We start from the raw sequence: 13665 nt of genomic DNA, 5'->3' as shown, positions 1-13665 counted from the left end.
ACTACACCAATAAAAATTTGACTACTGTAGGGTTAAATTATATTGTAACAGAAAAGGGTTTTTTAGCTGTTGTCCATGCCATTAATAAATTCATACTTTACGTCACTAGTCAGGAAACCTTTGTACATATAGATCATTCTATAATTAGGTATTTAATGAATAAACCAATCACTAATGGAAGAATTACAAAATGGTTATTGTTGATGTTTTTAGGTTTCTACGATCAGTGCTGTGTGTGTTGTTTTCTTCCGGAGTTCTCGCATCCATTGTTTGATTGAATCGTCATTTCAAGCCCTCCACCATGGCTCATCATCAGGATAGATCAGTAATTGTGTAGGACATATCTCTTAGGATTTGAATAAATACGGATGAGGAATGCATAGGGGCAAGCCGGCTTACAAGATTTCAGAGGGATGGTTATTGTTGTTACAAGAATTCAATATTACTATTTTGGATCAACCCAGAAAACAAAATACAATCGCTGACTTTCTATCTAAGATTCAAAATGATAATAATGATGTACTTGTAATAATGATAATAATGATAATGATGTATCTATTAAATATCCTTGGTTTGAATATATTGTTATTTATTTGGCTACATGGAAGTTACCACTATATTTGTCTCCACGAGAGAAAAGAAAGGTAATTCAAATTAGTGCATCTTACTCGTGGATAAATGGATAATTATACAAAACAGAGCCAAATTTGATCATTCGGGGATGTGTCAGAGAAGATGAAGCACTAGAGATATTAATGGCTTGTCATGATGAACGATTTGGAGGACACTTCACTAATAAAATAATTTGTTACAATATCCTTCTCTTCGGATATTATTGGCCTTCCCTTTTTAAGGATGACAAAAAATATGTTAAGAGATGTGATAGTTGTCAAAGAATGGGGAAACATGTTCCTTCAAATGAAATGCCTCTACAACCTTGCGTACTCATTGAACCTTTTGAGAAATGGGCTCGAGATTTTTTTGGTGGAATTAATCCATCATCGAGACAAAAAAGGTACATTCTTGTCTCCACTGATTATGTTACAAAATGGGTAGAAGCTAAAGCACTTCTTTCTGTTGTTAAAAATGTTGTAGTTTCATTTCTTTTTGAGGATATATTTACCTGTTTTAGTGTTCCAAGGGAAATTGTGACTGATCAAGGTATTCAATTTACATCCAATTTGGTACAAAATATAATGGAGGAATACAAAATCAAAAATCGAAAGTCCACTCCATATCATCCATAGACAAATGGACACGTAGAATCCACCAATAAAGTAATTGAAGCAATTCTTACCAAGACTATGCATCTGCATAGAAGAGATTGGGAAGAAAAGCTTCTAGAAGCTTTATGTGCATACTGTACCACATGGAGAAATACCGCAGTACATCCGCACTATGAACTTGTTTATGGGAAACAAGTCTTATTTCCTATTGAGTTCTAGGTAAGGACCTTCAAGACAACAGTCAAATTGGGTCTTGATCTACCTGAAGCACAAAAACAAAGAATAGAGCACTTGAATGAACTATATGAGATAAGACATGATGTTATTCAAAGAACCAACATAGTTCAACAAAAAAGATCTAGGTGGCATGAAAAATTCAAAAAAGAAAGGAAATTTTGGCTAGGAGATTGGGCATTACTTTTTTACTCAAAATTTAAAGATTTTCAAGGGAAATTTCAAACTCATTGGCTTGGGCCTCATGAGATTGAAATTGTCTTTGATAATGGTGCAGTTAGGATTAGAACCATTGATGAAGAAAAAGTGACCTTCCTTGTAAATGGTCATCGATTGAGAATTTATCATAAACCATTGGCAAGGGAAGAATTTATTAAAACTCTACAAGACAATATTGATTTGAAGGTGGTTAGGAAGGATTTCCCTTCCTCTCCAACTTGACTTGCAAAGCCTCTTGTTCTTCTAATATATATATATATATATATATATATATATATATGGAAACCAACACTATTGGCATGTTTATACATAAAATTTAAGATGAAAACCAAGTAGTCTTGGCACCCTAGATTTTCTTTTTAAACCCTATTCTATTCCCATTTTCTTTGTAACTCTAATTTTCTTTTCCAAATAAACAACTATATAATTGTTGAGAATCAATAGCTTTAAAAAAAAATTGCAGCTGATATTGACAGGGATCAACTGGGAAAATTGAAGATATTGGCAGAAGAAAATGATCAAGCTTGCAATTGAAGGCATCCAAGGACAATCTACAAAGGTCAATCAAATCATTAGAATCATAAATCCAAAGGTATATAAATATTAGATTAAATAATAAAGGTAAGAAACATTAGATTATGAAATAAAATAGACGTTGCTACAACCATTTGAAGTAATCGTTACTATTCCAAATTTAGATTTAACTATAAATACTATGTCCTATCAACGAATTTAGTTGTAAGGCAATTCATCATTCATCATTGCGTAGATACTCCACTCCATAAACCTTGATAATTCTGCCCTCATTCATACTCTTTTTTCTCGAAAGCCTTTTCACTCATTTCCATTAACGATTTCACTCTCATCCATACTTAGTTTTTCCAAAGCCATTTTTTCTCTATAATCTTGTCAAAAGATGTAATTGCAGGTTGAGAATTTTCCAACATGGGGGTTATTGTGAGGATAGAGTTGGATGGGAAGAAATTGATGGAGGGTTATCCATAAGTCATACATATGTTACAACAAGTACAATGGTTGGAATTTGTAGAAAACATTAATGGGTATGACAAAGAAGTAACAAAGTATTTTTCTCGAGCATTTGATGGAGTTGAGGTGGAAATTGGAGATGTGAAAATAGTAGTGACAAAATATTTCATGGCAAAAGTAACTAGGCTACCTAGGTTTAGTAAATCATGGTTCAAAAACAGAGGAATTGAAGGAAATGAATGGAGGACATTTCTCAAAAACCCAAGTATGGACACTTCAGTCTTTAAGAAAGGCATCCCAGGTACAACCCTTAAAACAAAATGGAGAAATTTACTATTGGTCATTCAAAAATTTATTACTTGTGAAGGTATATTAGAAAATATGTTTTTCTATCATATACATTTGATCATACATTTCCTTGAGGGTAATGGAATTAATTTTCCTTATTTTTTACTCAAGAGCCTGAAGAAAATGACTGGTAATACTCAGAGAAGAATATAGTCTATTGAAAATACCATGTATCATCACGACTTGATAAAAATGTTGATTGAAGCCCATCTCAAAAGTATATGAGATGACTGGGAAATTTTTCTAGTTAGAAACCACTTTAAAGAGGTAGAACATGAAGAGCCCAAAAACAAAATAAAGAGAAGTAGAAAAAAGTTGTCTCTAAACCCTAAAGATGACCTACCTCTACAACAAGAGAAACCCTTCGAGCATGAAACTCCCCTTGATGATGTACTAAAAAATATTAAAAAGAAGAATGTTAGAAGAAGAAAAACTAGTGATAAGGAAGAAAACATATCTAGAAGAAAAACAAAGGAAATAGAGCAAGCAAAGATAGAACAAAGAAAAGTTCAAAAACAAATTTCTCTCACTAAAATCTCATCCACTGTAAGGAGGAGTGCAAGACTCAACAAAAAAATGAACGAATCATCTCGACAATCCATAGAGTTCGCCAATCTAGAGGAAGAAGAAGGGCTAAAGGCTCCATCACCAATTATTTTGTCACCAATTCCATCACCCCTTTTATCACTAGTTTCATCACCAATTGCTAATAAAGTAAGAAGAACACCTGAAATTGACCCAGTCCAATAGGAGATATATGATTATATAGAATCTTTTTAGAAAATAACTACAAGAAATATCACTGCGTCCTCTCTAAATCAAGAAAAATAAATTCATTATTATAGTCCACAAGAACCTCCAATTATAAATACTTTCAAATAGGAAATTTTTGAATTGGAGACACTAAACAGACACTTAAAACAGGAACACGAAACATTGAAAGTGAAAAATGAAATATAGAGGACCAATAACGATAATATTCTCTTACATCTTTCTCTATGGTATGATAAGAATAGGAATCTAAAAGAAAAGAACAAATCCCTTAAGAGAAAAGTCATAAGTTTGAAGTATAAGATTCTGATGAAGAAACCAAGGATGGCAATCACTAAGAAGGCAAAGAAGACAAATCTAGATGTTTTAACTCAAGTATCTGAGAGTTCAGTAACATGATGGGTTCATCAGTTTTGAATTTTTTTCATGAGGACATGCAATGACCTCCATGTGAGGGAATGTTAAGCCTCACAATTGCCTCTTTTTGACACCCTTTTTCACCATATCTATTTCTTTTTTACCTTCATAATCACACATTGGGCATCAAATCACATGAATTATGACATGGAAGGTATACAATTGTCTTGTATTTCATAAATTGATAATGTTATTTATTATTTAGTTTAATGTTTACTTTATCTATCAAATTGCAATGATTCTGCAGCTAATATACGATTATGTAGCCAATTCTATGGTTTGACAGGTTCGAAGGTGTCAACTAGGAAGAAAAATATATGGGTAGGTGGCAATTGATGCACTCAATGATTTCCTCCTACTCTCATGAACTAGATTGATGGAAGCAGGTCTTGGTGATGCGGTCAAAGATGAAGTTAACCTCTGTAGTTGCCAACAGGTGAGCAAGAACGAGATTTATACCTCATGATTTGCTTTGATAATAACAAATCATGAGCGAATTATGTTACGGTATATTTTCAACTTAATTATAGTTGTTGTTGATAGGGATTAGGTGTATAGCTCTGAACAATTTATTTCTATGAGATCTATAAATATACCCCTCGACATAAATGAAAAGATTGTTAAGTAAAGACGCGACAGTGAGATTTAAACTTTGTTTTTCATGCTATGTTTATAAAATAATCATTTTGTCTTCTCATGTGTGGTTAAGTGTTTGATCAATAGCATGAATTCTTGCTTCTCGTGGAGGGCCCCTCGAGCTATAAGGATTTCTGTTTCGTTTTTAGTAGATATAAATTGTCTTTATATTCTCATAGCTTTTTGTTTGTTTGATTAAGTAATTTCATTCTAATTTCTTCCAGATGTGAATTAATTTTTTTCTACTAATCATTTCGTTTGTTCATAGATTCTGAATGCACATGGATAAATTTTAGCAGCAATGACATAGTTTTATACTTTAATCAATTAGCCATAATTTTATCTTTCTTATAGTCAGAGGATTTATTTGCAGACTTTAATGTTAAATTTCAAGAATGTGTGATCTATAATTCAAGGAAGTGGAATGTATTTTAAGTAGGAGTTTGTTCCATTTTATTTTAATACAAGTCTGATTATTGTTTATATAGATGTGTGATGAGATTCAATAGTAGTTTTTGCTTCTACAATTCAGTGTGTATATATAATTCTCATTTATGCAAAGTGTGGAATTAATTTTCATTTACATAAAATGTGAGACTGATTTACAAAAGTGTGTGATTTTCTTTATTTCAAAGTAGAGTGTGAGATTTCTATAATTAAAAGTAGCTTTAAGTAAGAGAGTGTGATCATCATTGTAAAGAAAATCTTATTTTCTAGGAATAACTAATTTACTCATAGAAGACATATGCATTTCAATAACTCAATTTAATTTCTGAATTGAGGATTCTGTGATCCATATCAAGTTTTATGAGAAGATTTTTCGGTGTAAATCAGAAAATGATACATTTGTCGATGCATTTCGAACCAACAAGTGTGGTTCATCATCTGGACAAGTTGAAGAATCAGATCATGGTTGCATGTTAAATAGGGAGAGTAGATCTTCCAATGACTAGGTTTCACTAGGAAACGGCTATATCAGACTGGGAAACTAGACTGGACCAACGACTATATTTGACCATGAAATGGCCAAATTTGACTAGCCAACCAAAGTGGACCAAGTGATAGGGACATGGACTAATATTATATTTGATAAAATTATTTAATTATAATAATATTATTAGATAAATAATTATTCAATGTATTAATAGTGTTTAATATCAATATTATTAATATAATATTTTTTAATGTTCTGAATGCCATTAATGTCTAAAATAATAATCTTATGAAATGCTATATATGAATATTTATTTTAATGTTTATTATTTAAGTAAAATGTTAACTATATTTGTGTTAAAAATAAATCTAGGGAATATTAATAATAACAATCAAGTAAAATGTTAATATATTTATGTTAATATGTTAATAGTAATTTATTAACAGATTTAGGGATTATTAATATTAATAATAGTATGGATTTATTATTACTCTTAATATTCCTAAATATATAACTATAATAATAATATTATAAAATTAATTATTATTTCATAAATTATATTATTATTATTATTATTATTATTAATGGTTTGGGTAACTTATTAATAGAATTTATTAATTAAATATAAACTTACAACATTAAGCTATCTAATGTAAACTTGAACTTTCTACTTAAATCTAAATTTTAGATCAATAACCATCTATAATAGATAATTTTTTAACCCATTAAGTTAGTTATATAATGGACCATCTAATAAATTTAAGGAAAAGAATATGAGGGAGATTTCTAAAAGGACTAAAATCAAAGAGGAACTAAGGAGAAAGAAAACAAGTTAGTTAAAAAACTTTACTCATCAATAGTTAGGGATAGAGAAAGGATTTTTATTTCATGAATAGACAATTTGTTCAAATCATTAATTGAGAAGGGGTGAAAGAAACCAGGCGACCATAAGAATCAAAGAGATGATAAAAAGGAAACAACAACAAACCAGAAGACGAGGGGGAAGAAACGACTAGGAAGAGAGGGCAGGGATCCAACAACTGCTGATTTTCTAGCCGTCATCTCTATTGAGATTGCTCAGCCTTTTTTCAATCTCAATGGCTTCCCTAAATTTCCGGTGATGAAACCACGCAACCTTAACAATAACACAAGCCTCTTCAATACAAACGTGATGTGCAGTCTTCTCCCCATGATCCGCTAGTGCAAAAGACTAGGTCCTCTAATGTTTTAGGTTTGTTGAATGCTCACGAATCCTTTGATTAATAGAGCAACCCGTCTCACCAATGTAGGGGGTCCCACAGGAACATGGAATAATATAGACACCTTTCATGTCCTTAGGGTTGACTGGATCCTTTACCGATCAGAGGGAATTACGAATGGTGTTAAGGGGTCTAAAGGTCAAGGGAACATTATGTTTCCTAAGATTCCTTGCAATCTTATAAGTGGTCCCTTGGATAAAGGGTAGATGGACCCCTGAGACTCGATCTTTAGGGTCTTTCTTAACCAATGTATTCTTGTTGGCTTTAAGGAAATCCCTCTGACCAAGGTGTCTAGTGTAACCGTTATTAACAAAGACATTAAGGAGATGGGATTTCTCTTTATCTAAGCTCTTTCATTAGAGATTCTCAGCGCACGAGTAGCAAGTGTGTTAAGAATGTCAAACTTTTGATCAGGGAAATGATGGGAACTGTCATGAAGACACAACTCAGTATGTGCTTTCTTCCAAAACACTTGGTGGGAGAAGGAACCATCGTTATTCTTCAACATAAGAATATCGAGGAAAGGAAGGCATCCATCGACTTCTTGTTCCATAGTGAACTTAATGGCAGAGGATTGACTATTGAGATGCTTGAAGAAGAGATCCAACTCATCTTGGCCATGAGACCAGATGACATTTGTGTCATCTACAAATCTTTTCCAAATATTTGGCAGGAGATAGGCTGACCCCAAAGCCTTGGATTCAAAATATTCCATAAAAATATTAGCAACAAGAAGGGACAAAGGGGAGCCCATGGAACCACCACAGGTCTGCTCAAAGAACTCACCTTTGAAGTTGAAAAAAGTGGAACTGAGATAGATCTCAACTAACCGAGCAGTATCAGGGTCTGTGAGTCGGTTGATAACCTCCATGGCCTCCTTTATAGGAATGCAAGTGTAAAGGGAGACCACATCGAAACTCACAAGAATTTCCCCAGGGTCAAGCTTTATGCCCTTAAGCTCTTGAACAAAGGACACAAAGTCTTTGACGAAAGACTCCATAAGGCCAACTAAGGGTTTAAGGTTCAAGGCAAGGTATTTAGCAAGAAGGTAGGTAGGACCACCAATGGTGTTGATAATGGGCCTTAGGGGAGCCTCCTCCTTGTCAATCTTTGGAAGCCCATAGATCCTTGGAGTAATGGGGCTACTCTCAATGAGTTTATGGAAAAAGGAACCCAAAGAGCTACTGGACTTGATGGCAAGAGCCACAGTCCTGGAGATCTTTTTTAGGGGATTTTTTGAAAGGTTTTTATAGCTTCCACTATTATATAGATTATTTAACATCTTCTGGTGATAATCCTCTTTTTTGAGGATGACAACAACCCCTCCTTTGTCGGCTTTTAGAACCACAACATATTTATTTTGGTTTAAGGATCTGAGGGCATCAAATTCATCCTTGAAGATGTTGTTTCTGGGAGGTTTTGCCTTCCTAAGGACAACAATACAACCTTGCCTAATAGTGTCCTTAATATTATCGGGTAAGCCCCTAATCCCAAATTCTACATCACAAATAATGTCTTCTACCGGGATCTTTTTAGGGGCTAGGGAAAAATTTAAACCTTTACCCAGAAGATTAAAAATGGAAGGGGGAAAGGAGAAACTAGAAAGATTGATAACCTTATTATTTCGAGAGGGAGGGGGAAGATTATAGTTATTACTATTATCATTACAATTCTTATCATTACAATGATTCTTATTGGCATCACATTCATAATTAATCATATAATCTTTGTTTTTAACAATATTGTTATCCTTATAATCATTATTATGTTTTAAACTATTAATGCTATTAATATTTGATAAACCATTATTATTATTATTATTATTACTACTACATAAAACTATACCTATATCTAGTTAATCGACATAAGGATAATTATCACTCTTATGGTTACTCTCATAAATATTAATTCCCTCATCACATCCATTGATAGGGCTCAACAAACCTATGAATGGATCATCCTTCGAATCCGGCTTAGGTGAGGATAAGACCTGGTTACTGGACTGAGTGAGGATGACAGGCGGACCAGAAGGGAGGGGGCCATGACCAGGTGACGACGACAAACCAGTGTGAGTAATAATAACAAAGTTGCATGATGGACTGGGTTTAGGTGAGGAGATGACCTTGTAGCTAGATTCAACGATGAGGGCAGACAGACCAGAAGGGATGGGTTCACAACAAGGTGACAGTGTTAGAGTCGCTGATGAGCTTAGCTGGACATAAACCTCAAGGCTGGGCTCATTAGAGGAAAGCCCATCTGAAGGGCTGAGATAGGATTGAACCTCGGCCACAGTCGAGTTAGACAGTGCCTAAGGGACATGTCTACCGGCTGAAGGTAAGGTAGGACTGCCAGATGACTGGTTTGAATCTGAAACGACAAGGAACAGATTGAGGCTGCCATGGGAGCAGGTCTCTTCGACAGACCTCAAAGACTATTGGAATCGCAAGCAGGCAGGCTAAGCTAGAAAGACTGTCAGCCCAAGCCTGGAGGTCTGACCTCTAATTGGCCAAAAGTCGACTATCAGATATTCCTTCCAAAGATTGGAGAGGCTATCGAACACCAAAGATTTATGGGCCAATTTCTGAAATTTTGAAGCTTATTTTTTCCTCTGGAGATCTTCCATACGCATGCATTTCAACTCTGAACATGCATCAATTCTAGCCCAAAGGGAGGCAAAAATCAAGCCTGAAAGTTCCAAATGAAAATCCAGAAGATTTTGAGAAAGAAGATATAGGGATCTTCTAACCCTGCTAATCTCAGATCTCAACAATGATAAATTGGCCTTCAAAAAGATGATGATTCTGAGGAGTGTCGAGGCGATGATTAATCTAGGAAAAAGCCAAAATGATGGAGGAATCTTTACATCTTTTAAGAAATGTAAGGTTTGACTTCAACTTCGAAACCTGCAAGCATGCCCTTTCAAAACGATGAACCTTAGTTGCAGTGGCTCTTCCATGCAAGGATTCAACTGTTGAATTGAGGCTTCTGTGATCCATATCAAGTTTTATGAGAAGCTTTTTCGGCGTAAATCACAACATGATACATTTGTTGACGTGTTTTGAACAATCGAGTGTGGTTCATCGCCAGGACAAGTTGAAGAATCATATCATGGCTACATGTTAAATAGGGAGAGCAGATCTTCCAACGACTAGGTTTGAATAGGAAACGGACATATCGGACTGGGTAAGTAGACTGGACCAACGACTATATTTGACCATGAAATGGCTAAATTTGACTAGCCAACCAGACTAGACCAAGGGATAGGGACATGGACTAATATTATATTTGATAAAATTATTTAATTATAATAATATTATTAGATAAATAATTATTCAATGTATTAATAGTGTTTAATATCAATATTATTAATGTAATATTTTTTAATCTTCTAAATGCTATTAATGTCTAAAATAATAATCTTATGAAATGCTATATATGAATATTTATTTTAATGTGTATTATGTAAGTAAAATGTTAACATATTTATGTTAATATGTTAATAGTAATTTATTAATAGATTTAGGGATTATTGATATTAATAATAGTATGGATTTATTATTACTCTTAATATTCCTACATATATAACTATAACAATAATATTATAAAATCAATTATTATTTCATAAATTATTATTATTATATTTAATAATAGTATTATTATTCTTCTTCTTATTATTAATGGTTTGGGTAACTTATTAATAGAATTTATTAATTACATATAAACTTACAACATTAAGCTATCTAATGTAAACTTGAACTTTATACTTAAATCTAAATTTTAGATCAATAACCATCTATAATAGATAAATTTTTAACCCATTAAGCTATTTATATAATGGACCATCTAATAAATTGAAGGAAAAGAATATGAGGGAGATTTCTAAAAGGGCTAAAATCAAAGAGGAACTAAGGAGAAATAAAATAGGTTAGTTAAAAAAATTTACCCCTCAATAGTTGGGGATAGAGAAAGGATTTTTATTTCATGAATGGACAATTTGTTCAAATAATTAATTGAGAAGGGGTGAAAGAAACCAGGTGACCATAAGAATCAAAGAGACAATAAAAAGGAAACAACAATGACCCAGAAGATGAGGGAGAAGAAACGATTGCGAAGAGAGGGCATGGATCCAACAACTGTTGATTTTCTAGCCGTCATATCTATTGAGATTGCTCAGCCTTTTTTCAATCTCAATGGCTTCCCTAAATATCTGGTGATGAAACTATGGAACCTTAGCAATAATATGGGCCTCCTCAATACAAACATCTTTTTTAGTCTTCTCTGCATGCTCCGCTAGTGCAGAAGATTGGGTCCTCCCATGTTTTAGGTCTGTTGAGTGCTCATTAATCCTCTGATTAATAAAGCGACCCATCTCGCCAATGTATGGGGTCCCACAAGAACAGGGAATAATACAGACACCTTTTATGTCCTTAGGGTCGACCAGATCCTTTACTGATTGGAGGCAATTACGAATGGTGTTAAGGGGTCTAAAGGTCGAGGGAACATTATGCTTCCTGAAATTCTTTGCAATCTTATCAGTGGTCCCTTGGATAAAAGGTAGATGGACCCCCTGAGACTCCATCTTTAGGGCCTTTCTTAACAAACTAATTCTTGTTGTCTTTAAGGAGATCCCTCTGACCAAGTTGTCTACTATAACCGTTATTAACAAAGACATTAAGGAGATCTACTTTCTCTTTATCGAAGATCTTTTCATCAGAGATTCTCAGTGCATGAGTAGCAAGTGTGTTAAGAACGCCCAACTTTTGAGTAGGAAAATGATGGGAACTGGCATGAAGATACTTCTCAGTATGTGTTTTCTTCCGAAACACTTGGTGGGAGAAGGAACCGTCATTATTCTTCGAAATAAGAGTATCGAATAAAGGAAGGCATCCATCGAATTATTTTTCCATAGTGAGCTTAATGGCGGAGGATTGACTGTTGAGATGCTTGAAGAAGAGAAACATCTCATCTTGGCCATGAGACTAGATGACATTCATGTCATCTACAAATCTTTCCCAAAGCTTGGGCAGGAGATGGGCTGAGGCCAAAGCCTTGGATTCAAAATCTTCCATAAAAAGATTAGCACCAATAGGGGACAGGGGGGAACCTATGGCAACACCACATGTCTGCTAAAATAACTCACCTTCGAAGCTAAAAAAAGTGGAAGTGAGACAGATCTCAACTAACCGAGTGGTATCAGGGTCCGTGAGTCGGTTGATAACCTCCATGGCCTCATTTATAGGAATGCAAGTGTAAAGAGAGACCACATCGAAACTCACAAGAATTTCCCCAGGGTCAAGCTTTATGCCCTTATGCTCTTCAACGAAGGACACAGAGTCTTTGACAAAAGACTCTGTAAGACTAACTAAGGGTTTAAGCTTCAAGGCAAGGTATTTAGCAAGAAGGTAGGTAGGATCACCAATGGTGTTGACAATGGGCCTTAGGGGAGCCCCCTCCTTGTGAATCTTTGGAAGCCCATAGATCCTTGGAGTAATGGGGCTACTCTCAATGAGTTTATGGCAAAAGGAACCCACAGAGCTACTGGAATTGATGATAAGAGCCACAGTCCTAGAGATATTTTTCAGGGGATTCTTGGAAAGATTTTTATAGCATCCACTATTATACAGATGATCTAACATCTTCTGGCGATAACCCTCTTTGTCAAGGATGAAAGAAGCCCCTCCTTTTTTAGCTTTTAGAATCACGACATCTTTATTCTAGTTTAAGGATCCAAGGGCATCAAATTCATCCTTGTTGATGTTCCTGCTAGGGGGTTTTCCCTTCCTAAGGAAAACAACACAATATTGCCTAATAGTGTCCTTAATATTATCGGGTAAGCCCCTAATCCCAAATTCTACATCACAAATAATGTCTTCTACTAGGATCCTTTTAGGGGTCAGGGAAGAATTTAAACCTTTGCCCAGAATATTAAAAATGGAAGGGGGAAAGGAGAAACTAGAAAGATAGGTAAGCTTATTATTTCAAGAGGGAGGTGGAAGATTATAGTTGTTATTATTATTATTACAATTCTTATAATTACCATGATTCTTATTGGCATCACATTCATAATAAATCATATAATCTTTGTTTTTAACAATATTGTTATCCTTATAATCATTATTATGTTCTAAACTATGATGGTTTATCAAATATTAATAGCATTAATAGTTTAAAACATAATAATGATTATAAGGATAAAAATATTGTAAAAAACAAAGATTATATGATTAATTATGAATGTGATGCCAATAAGAATCATAGAAATTATAAGAATTGTAATGATAATAATAATAACTATAATCTTCCCCCTCCCTCTCAAAATAATAAGGTTATCAATCTTTCTAGTTTCTCCTTTGCCCCTTGCAATTTTAATCTTTTGGGTAAAGTTTTAAATTTTTCCCTGGCCCCTAAAAAGATCCTGATAGAAGACATTATTTTTGATGTATAATTTGGGATTAGCGGCTTACCCGATAATATTAAGGACACTATTAGGCAAGATTGCATCGTTGTCCTTAGGAAGGCAAAACCCCCTAGCAACAACATCAGCAAGGATGAATTTGATGCCCTCAGATCCTTAAACCATAATAAATATGTTATAGTTCTAAAAGCCGACAAAGGAGGGCAAGTTTTCATCCTA

The sequence above is a fragment of the Pinus tabuliformis genome, chromosome 6 (assembly GCF_031772625.1).
Source record: "Pinus tabuliformis cultivar Carrire ecotype Pingquan chromosome 6, CPIR1, whole genome shotgun sequence".
Classification (NCBI taxonomy): Eukaryota; Viridiplantae; Streptophyta; class Pinopsida; order Pinales; family Pinaceae; genus Pinus; species Pinus tabuliformis.
The sequence above is the reverse complement of the archived record's forward strand: the minus strand, read 5'-3'. Positions refer to the sequence as shown.